The following is an 18620-nucleotide window of genomic DNA, read 5'->3' on the forward strand; positions in this document are numbered from 1 at the left end:
AAGTAAATAATTCTCATGAATATCAAAATGGTCAACCAGGCTATACCCTATAATACAATAACATCTCTCAAAAAAAATCTTTGTCAGTTCTCTCCTTCCCTCTTAGTCCAATCATTAACTGCAGGAATTGAGAGATGGAACACTTAGTTCAGGAAAAAAAAGTGGTGTTTTGTATTTTTTTAAAAAATGGTTAAGGCTAACTTAATCTTTACAAAGAGGGTTTTATGGGCACACTCCTGTTTGAAGGCAATATTGTCTTTAGTAGTCTGATCATGCTTGCTTTCAGATCAGGTTTGTTATCTGTTTGAGGTGTATGCTTTCTAAATGCAAACCCCAAGTTGTCGTGGTTTCTGTATTCAGATAATCTTGTCTCATAAATACACAAATGTGAAGCTAATAGAATGCTATAAATTCTAGTCTATAGAGATAATAGCTTCTTATTTACTGTTCTTGTAAATAACTCATTGACATTTGCATATTTATATTAAAAATGGGTCCACTCTATCATTATGCAAAATATTGTTAGTCTGTGATGGCCAATTTATTTTAGTCACTGGCTAAAAAGCCACATTTACCAACAATCATTTCAAGTGGTCTCAAGCTATAAAAGTAATGAAATAATACACAGTGTTTCAGAGCAGCTAATTTATTAGCTTGTTTTTGGAAATATCCAAGTCAATTGTCTCCACTATTTTTTCTAAATTGCTTTTTTTCCCCAGTCTCTGTGTAACAAACCACAATATAGTTTGTATCATATTTGCTAAATTGCAGACACGCCAATCTTTGATGTACATTACATTTTGTAGAGGATAACTTGCACACCCAGGCTCTCGAATTCAAAATAGTGTACAAGTCCTCATTGTTTATTTTCATGTCCTCCTTACACTCAAACCCATATACTCTACAGTTAAGTCTTTAGCAGAAGCTAATTAACGTATTCCATCCTAGCATTTAAAGGGAATGTGGTTCACCTGAAAATTACATTCCCTACCGAAAACTTGGAATATGAATTTAAAAGTAGCCTAAAGTTACTGGAATAGAAAGATTAGAAGAGAAGAAAGAGATCTTCTGCATAATCTGTTTCACTTCCATTGCACTTGCACTGGTCTGGGAGAAATCCATCACATACATGTTCTTCCCTAGGCAGTGCAGTTAGACGCAAAACTGAATAGGCAGTCGGCAGATGCAAAGCCATGGAGATGAGGTGAGCCTGAGCATAAATTGGGTTGGTCGAGAGAGGAAACCAATAAAGCACAGAAGAACAGAGGAAATCTTGGGGCCAGGAGGCAGAGAATGGAGGCGCATTATTTTCAAAAGGAGTCTCCATACATTTAAAAAAATGTAGACTGTGTCTTTAATTTTTAGCCAATGAAGCTTCTTTAACTTGTAATCTTTTTGTTTTCTTATTGCTGAAAATTGAATCTCTCATCACAGTAACAACGTAAATGCTATCTGATACTGGAAGATATGTTCAAAAAGTTATTTTTGTTTGTAAGAGTTCAATCACAAACCCTAAGCCTTTAAAACAAAAGCTTCAATATTTCAATGTTTATACAAAATTATATAAACATTTATAGTTAAATTATCTAACAAAGCCTAAATAAGTGCCATTTCTTGATTAGTTCTGTCTATATGATGTGAAGGAGCATTTTCTGAGAGTTTAGTAAGGTAGGTTAGTAAGGTTTTTTGTTTGTTTTTGGTAAAAACTATTAATAGAAGTGCAAAATATTTTTAGTGACTGAGGGCTTGACTACCCTACAAAGTTTTGTCAACAGAAGTCATATCAGCATGGAAAAAGCAACATAACCATAATTGCCAAAGGATAATCACAATCATTCCCATTGTTGACAGGTCATGTCCACATTGGGCACATTATCGTCAACAATATGAGCAATGTACTGTGGGCATATATCCCACAGTTCTTGGTGACACCTTATCTTGTTAGGTATTGTGGGAAAGTGGAACGGAGCATGGCACATCTTTGGACCATGTGTCTTGTCATGCATTGCTTTCTGTTCCTGCCCTCCACTGGTTTCCCGCTTCCTTCCATGCTATTTTTTCAACTGCCGTTGGTGGATCCTGTGCTTTTCTCCTATGTTAAGTGTCATTAGGACGTCATGCATTGCAGAGCAGTTAATTGTGAAGTTACTGATAGAGGAAGACTCACATGCACCCAACATTCTGTGTGACATGAACATCAGCAACTTAGCATTGCATTTGGCATTCACAGACCAGTCTTGTAGGCTAGACCTCTGCTATTGGGTTAGGGAGATCATCACTGATTGGTCTGATTGTATCCTCATTTAGGTATGGGATGAAGAGCAGTGGCTACAGAACTCCAGGATACTTAATGCCAACTTTCTTAGCACTCTTCTGAGCTGGTCCCAGACTTGCAGCACAAGGACACAAAAATGAGACGCTTCAGAGGGGTAGCTAAGTTAGTCTGTAACTGGAAAAAGCTTAAACACAACAAACAGTCTAGCAGCACTTTAAAGATTAACAAAACATGTAGATGATATCATGAGCTTTTGTGGGTACAACCCACTTCTTCAGATGAGTATGAGACCAGACCAGAATGAGTTGCCCTCTTGGTAGAGAAGCGTGGGGCCATTGCTGTCTGGAACCTGTTGGTTGTAAATCAACTTAGAGTAGGAAAGTCTACCGTTGGGGCTGCATTAATACAAGTATGTAGGACACTGAATCACATCTACTATGGAGGTCTGACTGGGAAATGTACTTGAAATAGTGGACAGCTTTGCAGAGATGGTTTTCCCTTTGTAAACAGAAAACTAGGACAGTCTGATAGATGGAACATACATTGCTATTTTAGCCATAGACCACCTTGCAACAGAGCACATGAATAACAATGGATATTTTTCCATATTGTTGCAGTCACCATGGACAATTCACAGACATCACAGAGTGGTCTGATAAGATGCATGATGCGCACATCTTTAGGAACACTGGCCTGTACAGAAAGCTGCAAGCAGGGACTTTCTTTCCAGACCACAATATTACAGTGGAGAATAGGAAAGTGCCCAGAGTGATCCTGGGAGTCCTGGCTTATCCCTACAGCCTTGGCTTATGAAAACTTACATGTGGCACCTGATCAGCTAAAAGGAACATTTTAATAATCGGCTGAATAGGTGCCCTGTGGCAGTCAGATGTACCTTTGGCAGATTAAAGGTACGTTGCGGGTGCCTCCATGGTAGGTTAGACCTTATTGAGGATAATATTCCCAAGGTCATATCTGCGTGCTGCATTTTGCATAATTTGTGTGATCCTAAGGGCAAAATGTTAGCTCAGAGGTAGAGTGATGAAGTAGAATGCTTCGTTGTGGAGTTTTAGCAGCCAGCTTCTAGGAGCTAAGAGGGCTGCTGTTAACATCAAGTAGGTTCTAAGAAAGCAATTTGACAATGAGGAGCAGTAACATACATTTGTTTTGGAGTTGCTTCGCTGGTGTCTCCCATGTACATTTTTGGTGCCACATATCCAAGTAAGAAAATATTTTAAAAGCCTGTACCTGGAGTTGAAATGATTGATAGGTGAAATAGTGAAACAAAACAAAAATGATTTACTGTAATAAAACTTTTCCTTTATTGATCAAGAGAAAGCACATTGACATTCATCAAAACACGTGATGCTCAAGGAGGAGCTTGGAAAGAAAACAACCTCAACTGTTTAGCTATCATTGCTAAAGTTGTCAGAGGGTGGACTGCAGGGGAAACTGAGGAGTCCCCAGAAAATGGAATGGAATATGTGGATGTAAAATGGGACAGGGTTGCTTAACAAATAATTTTGCATGTGCTGCAGTGAAAGTTGAGCCCAGATCTACTCTCTCTGCAGCATCTCTATTTGCGCCTCCATTACTTATCATCACTCAGTTGTATTCCTAGCTTGATTCTCACTTGTGTCCTGCCTTTTGGCTTTCCAGAGCTCCTTTTGTTTCCCTTCTTCCCTATACAAGGGTGCTGCAGCACATCCCTGATTTTTGTTGTTGTTGTTGTTGTTTGTTGCTTAGTCTTATCCTCTTTCTTATCTGCAAAGGAGAATTGGCAGAGTTGTGTGGAATGTACCTCAGGGGCACCATTGCTGAAACACAAGTAGACAAAGCACAGAATTGAAATTTCACTTGTGTGCACCTTTTTTTAACCTACCAATCACTTGGTCTCTGACCGTTCCTGGCACACATCTTTGCAAACATCCAAAGCATGTTGAGAGTTCCAGAAACAGGGATGGTTGGGTGCATACGGAGAAAAGAAAATACGGTGTTTGCTGGCCTTTCATTAAAGTTTTGCAGAACTCATTATCCTACACTTTTCCATGGGGGATCATTCTAGCAGACATCTAACTTCTGAGAGTAAACTATGAAACTAGGGTACAGCTACTGAATGCTTTGCAGTTTTTTCCCTGCTCTCTATGTGCCTTGCCTATGTGCCGATTTGGTCCCTGCACAAGCGATTACAGAATGGCATTGGATAGTGCTACTCAATGGGAGAAGGAGCAGAGCTGCACTGCCATGGAACCTGTGGCAGAGGATTAAGGAATACTGACAGGAAACTTTCCTGGAGATGTCTCTGGAGGATTCCCATGAGTTTTTGGTGTCCACCTATGCCTTGTTTGGCCATACCTTACACAAGTCAATGTCCAGCTTACAGAAACACATCTAGCCTCCCACTTTTCTATACCCTAGATCCAGCTTCACACTGCACAAGCCATAGCCACTTACCCTGCATCACATCTCATCCTATTTCCTGCCCTCCAGAGAGCAGCTGCTGATACTGGCTATGGAGTGAAAAAGAGTTCCTGGCTACTTGCCCCAATGAGCAGCCCACTGGGAACTCTACATCCTTTTCTACCTCCACCTCTTTATCAATAATTTCATCCTCTGGGTTCAGTTTCCTTTCTACTTCCTCTAAAGTATCCACAGGGCTCTTGGCAATGGAGGTGGGATTGCCATTGAGATGGCATCCTGCTCTTTATAGTCACTCCAGTGCTGTACCTTAGATTTGCCTCCCTCACCTTATGGTACTTCTGTCTCAGCCCCTTTATCTTTGTGCTGCACTGTGAGCAGTCCAATTCATAATCCTTTTTGCACAAGCCTTGGGAAATGTTCCCATCTGTATCCCAATTCATATGGGTCGAGCACAGCTGGGACTACACAGACTTCTCTCCCCATATACTATACCGTGCCTTGCAATGGTCCAAGCGGGGAAGCATTTGGTGCAATTGCTAGACATTATCACCTAGGAAAACGTGGTGAGACCAATCCATGCAGAGCAAGCAAGCAGGAAATGGAATTTAAAATTCCTGGGGTTTGCAAAGGGGAGGAGTAGATTGTTGTTTATCTGGTTGCAGGACAGTGGAGTTCAAACTATGACCACAGTGGTCAGCTTGGGTATTGTGGGACATTTTCTAGAGGCCAATAAAAGTTGGCATGGTTTCTACACTGAAACTGCTAACAAATATTAGCCACTGTGTTTCCTTAGCTATTAAAGTTAGTACTGCTGCATGCTTGTTAGCATTGTGTCCTGGTGCATGTATTGTGTCAGTGCAGATTACCCTATGCTTTTCAGGATACACACTTTCTGCAGTGATACTTTCATTAGAAAAGGGTATGTATACACAGAACACTAACACCCAATTTGTGGGACCTGGGCATGTGGGAAACTTGATGTTTCCAAAATACGGCATTTCTAGACTCAGAATTTGCAGGTTGCCTGGATGGCAACCACATTCATGCCACCATTTAACAGCCTTGGTACAAGTAGCAGAGACACTTAAGTCATAATCCTGAAGGGCCCACATCTATATCACAGATGTGCCACCCAGAAGGGCTCAATTGGCAGAATTCTCTTGATTGGTCCAAGCATCCTGTTTAAATATAGGAAGTATACAGGAGGCTTTTCTGTGCCACTAAGCAAACCTTTCTAGCTGTTTTCTTCTGCTTCTCCTGATCCATAGTTAGGGTTGCCAGATGATTGAAACAAAAATACCGAACAACCCCTTCTCCTCCCTCCCCCCCCCCCCCCAAAAAAAAACCACCAGGAAAAAAATATGTTGAAGAAAAAAAGGGGGGGGGAGACCAAAGTTGTTGAGCAAAAAAAAGGATTCCTAGATTTATTAAGCCAAAAAAAAATACAGTATTAAAATAGCATGTCCCCTTTAAGTGCAGGGATAGGAACAGGGGAGAGGTTGAGCACTAAGACCCAGGGGAGTCATTGCTTCCCCTTGATCTTTTGCCGGCAGCCTTGCGGAACCAGGTAAGCATGGGGTCTGGGTGTTGGGGTGTTGGGGGGGGGGGGGCGGGAGGCCGGGCGCTGAGTGTTTGTAGGGTTGCCAGGTGCCCAGCATTTTCACCTCCTTGCCAGGGGAAAAAGATCAGAAAATACCGGACATGTTAGGTGTCTGGTATTTTCTGAATTTTTTTTTTACCAGACAGGAGGCGAAAATACCGGCCTGTCCGGGTGAATACTGGACACCAGGCAGCCCTATAGTTTCTGATGTTAGCTTTACGTCCAGGTTCTGATGCCTGGTTTCTGACCCCAGTATTTGTCTCCTGGCTTGGATACATATTTTCTGCCTTGGATTTGTTTTTCTACTTATGCTTTCTGACCTTGGATTGACAATTAGCTCTAATACCTTATGTCTGGCCCAAGCTATTAGTTTGGATGCCCGTAGCCTGGCCTTGATAGCAACTATGACCTTCACCACTAGCAGGGTCTTAGTGCTTGGGTCCTGAGTGTTTGCTGACCTGAGTCAGGCTATTGGTGTATGGATGGAAGGGGGGGAGCCTGTGTCAAATGTGAGTCACGGTGAAGGATTAATGTGCATTGTAGATCTATCGAAAATCTTTTACTTAAACCAGTAACAGTGATGACAGCTTGGCAGCTTTAAATGGAGAGCAATTTCATAAGGTTGAGAATTAGAAAGACCAATAGAGAAAAGCCTTCTAGTGTAAAGGACTGGTTTTTGTTTTTGTTTTTGTAGGTAGCTACCAGCTGTTCTATGTTTAGGAACTATGGATAGTAGAAGTCATGATGTTCCAATTATACTTAGCTGCAGGTTTCCAGTCTGGTAAGTGGTGATTGTATAGATCATATTTTTAGGGTCCCAATGTTGCCAGCTTTCAAGTAATACAATATTAGGTGTCCCCCCCCCTTAAAGTGTCAACTCCTGGAGTCTAATGACTACATGAGAATCTCATCTTTTGTCTTAAGTTTCTAGTCAGCACTGAAAATGACACAAGTGCATTCCAATGGCTTAAAAATAGAAGGCAGATACATGTATATGTATAAAATGTAGCCAGAGGACAGACCAGACACATGCGTGTGTGTGTGCGCACACACAGACACCACTGTACACCTTTCAAATTATACCATTTAACCCAGGGTCCTCTTATTCCCAGGTTCAGCTGGATTGGCATTTTAATATAGCCCATCTCTTTACCAGTATGTCAAAGATATTCGTAGACTGATTAACTTACAATAAGTTTGTATTGTACTCGCACCTGCTGATATTTTGTCTTCTGTCCTACTTCATCAGTGGCTTTCATTGGATTTACAGTGTTCATTTTCACATTATCCAAAAAAAGCTTTCTAAGTTTCTAAGCCAACTTGAAGCCATATTCCACACTTGTAGGCTGCCAGATTCCCTCAGCTGAGAAGTTACTTAGTATTAATGAATTGCTTCACTTGCCTAATGATCTTGTATCATCTCCCTTGTATGGTATAGCAAACCCCCAAAATTCAAAAATTATGCCATTGGCTAATAAAAACCCACAACTTGTTAAAAATTAGTGTTTTGATGTCTTTTTGATGCTAGTGTTGCAAATGCAAATTTGTTACCTGATTTTGGTCCCTATCCTGGGAGCTCTTGATGGAGAGGAGGCAATTGAGATTGGGGTCTAATTGTGCAACTATGTAAGGGGAGATGACCTCTGCTCTAAAATGTACAATCTAGTACAAAACATAGTAGAGAGTTTATTTGGAAACTAGAACTGAGACAAAAGAACCCTTCTCACAGATGTTATGTGGGAACTTACAGCTAAAATCTCTCCCCTGTGATTTGTCTCAAATATGCCTCCTGCTACATCTTATTTTTAAAGGAATAGCTCCCATGAAAAATACAAATAAACATGAAATAATTAAATATGATCAGTCAAATTAATTTCTAAATGTATTTTGCAATATAAAATAATTCCAACAATTAGTTTGTTGGGGGGCACAAATTGAATGAGTCAACAATGTGGTGCAGTTTTGAAAGAGGCTAATATAATTCTGAGTTGTATTAACGGGCACATAATAGATGGTTGGTAATTGTACTGCTTCTCAGCATTGGTAGGGCCTCAGCTGGAGTAGTGTATCCCGTTCTGGGCACCAGACTTTAGGAAAAATCTGAATAATTTGGAGAGAGTCCAGAACAGAGTAGGGAAACATGGGAGAGTGAGGGAGAGAAAAGAAAATCTGAAAAGGGTTTAAAAAGTGTGTGTGTGTGTGTGTGTGTGTGTGTGTGTGTGTGTGTGTGTGTGTGTGTGTGTGTGTGTAGTCTTGAGAAAATAAAACTTAGGGAGAACATGATAATTCATCAAATATGTTAAGAGCTTTTTGTTCATATTCTCTAAAGGTAGGTTAACAAGCAGTTAACTTAGACGTAAATATTAAGAACAACTTGCGACTAGAAGTGTAGTTAAACACTGGAGTAGGCTTCCCAGTAAGGCTGTGGAACCCTGTCATTTGAGATTTTTAAGAGCAAGTTAGAAAAACATATTTCAGAAATACTCTGAGGTATGGTCAGTCCTTCTTCAATGAAGAGTGCTTGTTTTGATCACTTGTTGAAGTCCCCTCCTGCCTTGCATTTCTGTGATGGTATATGTATGTATTTTTCACTGCCCACCTGAGTTATCTGCAGGGCTTAAACCCACAACCTTCAGCACTGCTACAAAGGCCTCTTCTACATAGGAGGAACAGTTATTGTGGGTTGCCAGAGCACATAATTTTATATTTTATGAAAGATGTATTGGTTTGACACTGTTTATTTTAGATCTGGGTTCTATTCCCTTCTTGTGCATGTTGGTTATTTTAGCTGTGAAATAAAAATGACCTTTGATAATAAAAGTTATGAAAGGCACATATTAACAGCAGTAAATCAAAGCACTTAGACTAGAATTCATGGTACCTTGGATTATAGATTAATGCACCTTTCCTATTGGTCTGTGGTGAGGCAGTCTCTTATCTATCTAGCTGTGATTTGCAAGCATCACAAGGGGTTTACATTTTTCATGCTAGAACAAGGCTGCCTGTTCAATGGATAGTAATGTTACTTGAAATAAATGTGCATGAGTTGGTAACAATGTTTATAGCCCTTAACATTGGAAGATAAAATGGGAGGGGTGTGGCCAGGATGCTCTGATCTCCAGTTACGTTGGGTTTTAGAACCCCTAAGTGGCTGTAGGAAACCACCTGGGATTGTTCTAATTTATACTTTTGCAGTGTTGTTCTAGACATTTGAAAACACAAATGTAATACCTGTACTACCTTTGCCTTGTGTCTTGGTTTGTATTGATTTTTATGCTTTCACGGTGGTGCATCTTAAAATCAAGGCCTCTTGGAGTCCCAGGGCATGTCTGCACTAGGAAATAATTTTGAAATAAATAACTCTCAAAATTAACTATTTTGAAATTGCATGCCCACACTACAGGGAAGCCTCAAAATTGGTCCGTGGACATGCTGCCTTGACTTAGAGCCCCAGGAAGCATTGGGGAGTAATTATTTTGAATGACCCTGGGGAGTAGTTATTTTGAAATACCAGCAGCAGAGCATCCACGCTAGTGCAATTTCAAAATAACTCTTTTGAAATCAGCATTATTCCCCAAGGAAAGCAGGAGTACAGATTTTTAAATAATCTTGATAGTGTGGATGCTCTGCTTCTTATAAAGGGAGTGTAGACCAGGGCCCAGATAGCTGATGTATTTTTATCTCGGGCTGTGTCTAGACTGCATTCCTTTTATGTAAAAGGGATGCAAATTAGACACATCGCAAATAAAGCCTTTTCCGCAAGATCCCTTATTCCTTATTTTAAGAGGAATAAGGAATCTTTCGGAAAAGGCTTTATTTTCCAAAAGATCCGTGTCTAGACTGGCGCTTTTTTCCGGCAAAGCTCCAAGCCGGAAAAAAGCGGCAGCCATTTTTATGCAAATGAAGCGGGGGGGATTTAAATCCCTGCTTCATTTGCAATTTCGATGTGTCTAATTTGCATCCCTTTTACAGAAAATGGATGCAGTCGAGAGACAGCCTCATTGTTTAGCTGCCCTGATGTACTTCACTTCAAATGTCTGGTTTTTAATTTCTCGGCCTTTCATATATTTTTGATATTGTTCTTTTCCAGTTATATTCTTGCATCTTTTCTAAACAGTTTCTGCTAGCTTGTGAGAGCTCTCAGAAAAGGTCACCGTGTTAGTAATATCCAAGCCCTGACAACTTCTCCATATTCTTAGTAAGTAAAGATCTGTTCCCTCTGTTAATTCACATAAAGAATACCAAAGGGTTAGAAAGATTGAATTGTAGTGAACTATCACTTAGAACCATGTCTTGGAAATGTGCAATATTGCATTTAACATATTTCTGATCTAAATACTAATTTTAGGATAAAATAGTTTAGGACATTTAAAAAGTTAACCTAATGGTTTGAAACTTAAGTACTTAATAATTCTAAAGCATTTGAACAGAACAAAAACATCATCCATGTTTAATTCTGCTCCCAAAGATGGAACAGAATGGCAAGTGTTTAAGTGCTAACAAGAACAGAAGAAAATGTTGGGTTGGTGAGTTGTCCAAATTTACTTTGGTTTCTATTACAGCACTGATTCTTAGGGGGTATATACTATAGTTCCAATATGACACACTGTGGTGCTTTTATTGCTGTTTAATAAGGAAGAAAGAATTGCAGTTTTGTAATTTCAATCTTGACAGTCCCCAGAAAGATACTTGGACATCTGTAGGGTTAGAAACCAATCTTTAATTTACTCTAGAAACTAGAATTACTTTTTTGGGTCTTTCAGAGTTTCCAACTTCTATATAGTAAACCTCCTTGGAACTATTTTTATCAGTGTATCACTAGAGATTTTAAAATGATTCTGTAGGGATTTTCTGTGTGCTATATTGGCAGCAGCTTTTTTGCAGTTCTTTTGATCAATTCTATCACTTGATCCAGAGGTGAGTTGAGATTCATATTCAAGCTTTCTGACCAAAAGTGAAAGTTGAATGCATATTTCTTCTGTGACATTGAATACCTGGCAATACAAAATATTTTGTAAATACTTCCTCTGCTGTTAAAGAATTTATGCATTTAGTTTAAGTTTGAGAGGTTCAATGTTCTTTAAATAGTCATTCATTCTAATATTGCTGTTCCTTTATTTTCTTTCTACTGTGACTAGTACATAAGCCTTATTGTTCTTGTGATGTTGTGTAACTGTTTGAATAAAGCAATGATTGACAGTTTAAATGGAAAAACTTAAACAACAAATAATCTTGCAGCGCCTTAGAGACGAACAGAAAATCAAGATGGTAGTATGAACTTTCGTGGGCACAACCCACTTCAGATGACTCCATTCATCTGAAGTGGGTTGTGCCCATGCAAGCTCATGATACCATCTACATTTTTTGTTAGTCTGAGGTGCTGCAAAATTATTTGTTTTTTTTTTTTTTTTAAGTTTTTAAGTTACAGACTAACATGGTTATCCCTGTGAAACAGTTTAAATGGGGTGATAGGCTACCACATGCATCTCTATCTAATGCTTGATCAAATTTTTAAAAAAGACTGGGGATAGAAGGAATTCTGAGAGTATTAAATACAGTAATACATATGCTGAGTAGTTGCAAAGGAATTTTAATTACAATTATTGGTAAACATTTTATGTTTTTTACAATAAAGCGTGCCTAGTGTGTTTTTGTGCATGGGACAAACTTAGTTCATCAGTAAATATTTTCATCCCTAAGCAATAATTTCATCCAAGTTGCACCCTCCCCTCCACACACATCTTCCTCTGTGTTTGTATTTTTCTACTCTGTTACAAGTAATTAAAGTAACTGCCTCTTTCCATCTCATTCTACATAGTAGTGCACTTAACACAATAATTTTCATTCCACATCAAACTGCTGTGGCTACAGTAGAAATGTCATGTAAAGGTATTAATGATATTGCATCCAACATTAGCTGAAAGACTAATGGAATGACTGCAATATTATGTTTAACAATGAATACTCTAGTTATGCATTAGGAGTCATATTTTGCTTTATCCTTTTTTTTCCAGCAAAGTTTAACTTGGGCTAAATGCCTCTCATCCTCAAAATTAACCAGCCACTTATATTTTCAATTGAAAATGTGGTAGGTATGCTTTCCTCTGTGGGGAATATGTGGCTTAGTAGAAGGGATGCAGGAAATTGTGTTGGAGGAATAAATGGTTGAAGCTTGTAGAGTTCAGTGATTGGAAAAAAATAAGAAATGTGCAATGTTTCTTGAGCAAACAAATACATTGAAGTAAATTATTATTATAATTATATATGCATGGTTCTTTCAGGTCTCTCTGTAAATAGACTAATGCCTATGCTTCCACCATTTATTTCAATATGCAATTCAATACTTGAAGCTGTATGTTTTAAACTTGTTCTAACATAAGTATAGAACAGTAATTCTAGGTCTGATCATTGTGTACATAAAAATGCAGTCTCTGTTTTTATTGCTTATATTGTTGATTTAAAAAAAATCTCATATCAGCAACAATATTTTTTTGGTTTTGGGGCATTACTGTCTTAAAACACAGGGTTTGGTAGTTTGCTGTTTTATTAAAAAAAAAAAATCTAGCATTGAAAAGCCTCACTGGGGCATATTAATGATGGGTAAGTGTGAGAGTGAGACTCAGGGAATGCTCTCACTTCAAATTGTGTGACAAATTACAAAATACTTCCTCGTTTGTTGTGCTAACATAATCCTTATCAATTTATTCTAGTTGCTTCCCCCAACAGACAAATAATACTATGATCTTGTCAGGATTGAGCATCAACCAGTCAACTCTCCTTCAGTCTACATTTCGTTTCATTATATTCTACATTGGGTTATTTGTGTCACTGCACTTAATTTTTTTCTTTCAGTATGAGATGCAACATCTTTTTTAGCTTAAAATCAAAATATTAGGTGAAGACACACACGCACACACACACACACTGTCTTTGTCTCACCCACCTACCATTGGAGCGCACAGATAAACGTAATCTGAACAGTCCTGAAATTGTGGTAAAATAGGGAGTTCTCGCAGGCTCTAGTAGCTACCACCTTCAGAAAAAAGAAACCAGTAATTTTTATCTTTAAATTAATTCTTCTTCAAAACCAGTGGCAAATTCATTCACAAAGTGTGGAGAATTATAAACGGCTTCTAGTGTTATGTTATGCTTTCAGAAACACAGCATATTAGTTATGAAGTTAGTGAAAATAGATCTGTTCTAGAGCAGAGCCTCTTAATTGTAGGTCACAATTGAAAATTCAGTTGCTAGAAGGGATCCAAGAATTGTATGGGAAGCCTGAGGGAGCTGTTGGGTTCTACACCTGAGAAGTTGGGTGGGAGCTTCTGGGGCTATTGCAGGACCCAGTGCAGTTGCTCTGGTCCTGTGGCTCTTCGGTCTGGGCTCTGAAACCCACTGAGAGTGTCACAGATTGATGTGTGCAGTTAGTGTTGTTTGGCTTTAACTCAGCTGCCCTCTGTCATGATAATATGGGAGAGTCAGGCCAAATTTGGGTGGTTGGGACTGCAATCTGTGAGATGTCAGTATCTCCAGTGTAGCCGATCGCAGTCAGCCCTGTGGGGCAAGTGTCATTGCCATGGTTTGCAATGTATACTTTATTATGTTATGCATATATTTATATACAATGGCTAAATTATTTTAGGGTTGCCAGATGCTTTCAACAAAAATACCGGACACACTTGACATTGCATCACAATCTACATTACATCTTATTTAGAAAATATCGGATACTTATATATTCTCATTTATATTTTTTCAGTTTCTTTCCCAAACAGAAAGCTCAAATACTGGACTGTCAAGTTCAAAACTGGACACCTGGCAACCCTAAATTGTTTAGGCTTTTTTCCCCCCTAATGGTAATTACAGTTTTTTGATAGACCTTCAATGTTCACAAAGGGTTCTGAGTCCAAAAAAAAGTTGAAAACCACTTTTCTAGAAACTGTCAAAAAATAGAAGTGGAATTGGACTTTACAATTCTAATTCAGGAGATGGTTTATCTAGAGAGATGCACAGGTTATGTGTGATTTCAGACTTTAACTACATTGGCTGCTTTTTCTGGGCACCCTAAGCAAGCAAGCAAATGACCAGGTAGCAATTCTTGCAACTACTTTTTGTTCAAATTTATCTAATATGGTTTACAATGCTTTAAATACTTTTCTCCTCTTACTGTGAGGAGAACCTGAAACCTCCTAAATCAAAATGGGGAAAAAATGCTACTTAAGTCCATCTCATTTAATGAGAATAATGTGATTTTTTTTTTTTTTTTTTTTTTTTTTTTTTTGGTCTAGGTTCTGTTTGGAAAAGATTATTTGATTAGAATTTGTGAATCCCCCTAAAAAAAACACTGATGGACTTCTCTATAATTAGTTCTTGTCTTGTTTAACTTTCAAATGTGAAATAAATTGAAACAAATTTAAAATAAAAAAAGCCTTAAGTTTTATAAATAGATTGTCATGGTTCTATTCGAATGATAGCAAACACATCCATTGCATGAGTCTGATTGTGATTGTTAAACACGTGACGGTAGATAGAGGTTATTCACATCAATTACATTTTTAAACTTTAACAACATCACCCATCCTTCACTGTCAAAAGGGGCTCCCAGTTTTGTGAAGACCAGAGTGTTTTAGTTGCACCTTCATCTGAGAGCTGTATTTTTTTGTTTGTTTTTAGCTTTACTTTTGCAATGTGGATGATAGTGGATTTTTTTTTTTTTTAAACAAAACATATTCAGAAATGACAGTTATTAGGCAGTGATGCTTAGGTGTTTTATAAGAAACGTTTGTTACACCTTGAGCCATCTTCTAGGATAGGGGGTTCTATAAATAAAATGTGTTGCTGTCTTTCTTTTCATGTAATGACTAATTCTGAAGTTATTATCCCAACAGTATAGTAGGTTTCACTAATTCTACTGGGAATCAATCTAGTCTCCAGTGAAATGACTGCATCAAGAGACTAGAATACTGTAGATTAGCATACAGCTGCTACACTGTTGTTGTATTATAAGAAAACCCTTCAAGAAGGGTTCAGAAAATTGTATCCTGTTGGAGTAAAGAAAGGAGTTTAGGCAGCCAGAACTAGGAGAAATAGGAATTTAACCCAGATACAGGGATTAATGTCTTTATGCTTCTGAGTTTGTGAAAAATGTCATGGATTTAAAATAAAAAAGGTTGCTCCTTGGCTATACATAGATTCATAGATCATAGAATCATAGAATAATAGGACTGGAAGGGACCTCAAGAGGTCATTGAGTCCAGCCCCCCACCCTCAAGGCAGGACCAAGCTCCACCTACACCATCCCTGACAGATGTCTATCTAACCTGTTCTTAAATATCTCCAGAGAGGGAGATTCCACCACCTCCCTTGGCAATTTATTCCAATATTTGACCACCCTGACAGTTAGGAATTTTTTCCTAATGTCCAATCTAAACCTCCCCTGCTGCACTTTAAGCCCATTACTCCTTGTCCTGTCCTCAGAAACCAAGAGGAACAAATTTTCTCCTTCCTCCTTGTGACACCCTTTTAGATATTTCAAAACCGCTATCATGTCCCCCCTTAATCTTCTTTTTTCCAAACTAAACAAGTCCAGTTCATGAAGCCTGGCTTCATAGGTCATGTTCTCTAGACCTTTAATCATTCTTGTCGCTCTTCTCTGTACCCTTTCCAATTTCTCCACATCTTTCTTGAAATGTGGCGCCCAGAACTGGACACAGTACTCCAGCTGAGGCCTAACTAGTGCAGAGTAGAGCGGCAGAATGACTTCACGAGTTTTGCTTACAACACACCTGTTGATACAACCTAGAATCATATTTGCTTTTTTTGCAACAGCATCACACTGTTGACTCATATTCAACTTGTGGTCCACTATGACCCCTAGATCCCTTTCCACCATGCTCCTTCCTAGACAGTCGCTTCCCATCTTGTATGTATGGAACTGATTGTTCCTTCCTAAGTGGAGCACTTTGCATTTCTCTTTATTAAACCTCATCCTGTTTACCTCTGACCATTTCTCTAACTTGCTAAGGTCATTTTGAATTATGTCCCTATCCTCCAAAGAAGTCGCAACCCCACCCAGTTTGGTATCATCTGCAAACTTAATAAGCGTACTCTCTATCCCAATATCTACATCATTGATGAAGATATTGAACAGTACGGGTCCCAAAACAGACCCTTGAGGAACTCCACTTGTTATCCCTTTCCAGCAGGATTTAGAACCGTTAACAACAACTCTCTGACTACGGTTATCCAGCCAATTATGCACCCACCTTATCGTGGCCCTATCTAAGTTATATTTGCCTAGTTTATCAATAAGAATATCATGCGAGACTGTATCAAATGCCTTACTAAAGTCTAGGTATATGACATCCACCGCTTCTCCCTTATCCACAAGGCTCGTTATCCTATCAAAGAAAGCTATCAGATTAGTTTGGCATGACTTGTTCTTCACAAACCCATGCTGGCTATTCCCTATCACTTTATTACCTTCCAAGTGTTTGCATAGGATTTCCTTAATTACCTGCTCCATTATCTTCCCTGGGACAGACGTTAAACTGACTGGTCTATAGTTTCCTGGGTTGTTCTTATTCCCCTTTTTATAGATGGGCACAATATTTGCCCTTTTCCAGTCTTCTGGAATCTCCCCTGTCTGCCATGATTTTTCAAAGATCATAGCTAAAGGCTCAGATACCTCCTCTATCAGCTCCTTGAGTATCCTGGGATGCATTTCTTCAGGACCTGGTGACTTGCTGACATCTAACTTTCCTAAGTGACTTTTAACTTGTTCTTTGTGTATCCTATCTTCTAAACCTACCCTCTCTCTGCTTGTATTCACTACGTTACATTGAATTCACTATCTGTCTGGATATGTATTTTAAAGCTAGTTTGAATCTTATGAATTTTCTTAGAGTTGCAACAAACACTAATGTCTTTAAATTGGTCTCCATTGATGGCAGTGAAAGGTGGATTGAGTCATGTATGCCGAGAGAGAAGGATTTTTTTTTAGGGGTTGTGAGTTTTTTGTTTTTTGTTTTTTTTTTTTTTTAAAGACTTCACAATTGTTGACATGAGTTCAGCTTCACCAGTATTAGGAGCATCATGTGTTGATGTGTACTGTAAACTGGATTCTGGCTGCTTGTTATTTTTTAAGCTACTATGTGTACTTGCTTGTCCAGATATTAAGCTCTAGCTCAGTGCACAGTTCCATGATGTTTAAAATGACAGCTGCAGCTGGTTCAGGCAACAGTAGGGCTTTTTAGTGCTGTTAACAATGGTGTGGCTAAATCAGATACCGTAATATTAGAGAACATTTTAAAAAAGCGTCTAGTTGAGAGAGAGCACAACTGAGTAAAATTGTTTCATGCAAGAGGCCAGACTTAGACTTTCTGATTACTTGTGAAGGTAATTGCCCTTTTTAGGAAACTCTCTTCTAGCATCTGCAAAGTTAACTGTGCCATTTTTGCTAGAGCTAGGAGGTCTTTTATATCTTTGCATAATAATGTTAAAAGTTAAATTGTCCTAGAATAAAAGCTTAGACCAAAATAAATTAGATCAATAATCTGTTCTCTTACCTCCTTCAAATATCAAATAATTCATTTTAACTTTTATAATACTGTGTAAAGATTAAAAACTTAAGTTGTTTTGCAGTAGTACAGCCTGTATGTACAATTGCATGTTTAAAGAGTAGTATGTGAGAAACACTATTTTATAAATAAAATTTCGAAAAGTAATTTATTTAGCATTTGGGGTTTCTAGATATAAAGGTATGTAATTATTAACTCAAAAGCCTATCCATTCCCTTAAATAAATATTACTCCAGTAGGTCTTTCAGATGAAAGCAGCAGAATTGGGGACTGAAATGAGATGAGCTCTTCAGAAGAAATTTCTACGTACCTATTAACAAAGTGCATTCAATTAGTCTATGAAATTTGCAAAATGATTTTTGGAATCTCTATGGGATTGAAATACAAAAAGCTATAATGATTCCAAATGCTGGAAGTATGGTTTGATGGGTTAGCTGTGTTGTTGATGTAAATGTTTTATATGGTAGAACTATAGCTAAGTGCCAAAGAATCTGGGTTAATGTGAATTTTAAGTATGAATCTGTTTTTAAGTTTATTTGAGCATTTTTCATTACATAATTTGAGGAAGCCATTTTACCTGATTTAAAATTCATTTGAACATTATGTTCAACTCATTTTATCACTTCAAAGTTGATTTTTGTGATGACTTGAGTTTTCTCTTTTAAAAAAAAAAATCAGTACATTTGTTAAATAGCTGTTTGGTACTAGAACATAAGTTGGATTCTCAAAAATACATGCAATATGC

At 38.3% G+C, this 18620-nt stretch overlaps 1 protein-coding gene across 4 annotated transcripts in view; it reads left to right on the plus strand.

Moving 5' to 3' along the window:
- The window catches only part of GBE1 (1,4-alpha-glucan branching enzyme 1), a 264165-nt gene that overhangs the window by 107372 nt on the left and 138173 nt on the right, over positions 1 to 18620 (plus strand). The gene's annotated exons all lie outside the window — the stretch shown is intronic.

This window comes from Pelodiscus sinensis, chromosome 1 (genome assembly GCF_049634645.1).
Source record: "Pelodiscus sinensis isolate JC-2024 chromosome 1, ASM4963464v1, whole genome shotgun sequence".
Taxonomy (NCBI): Eukaryota; Metazoa; Chordata; order Testudines; family Trionychidae; genus Pelodiscus; species Pelodiscus sinensis.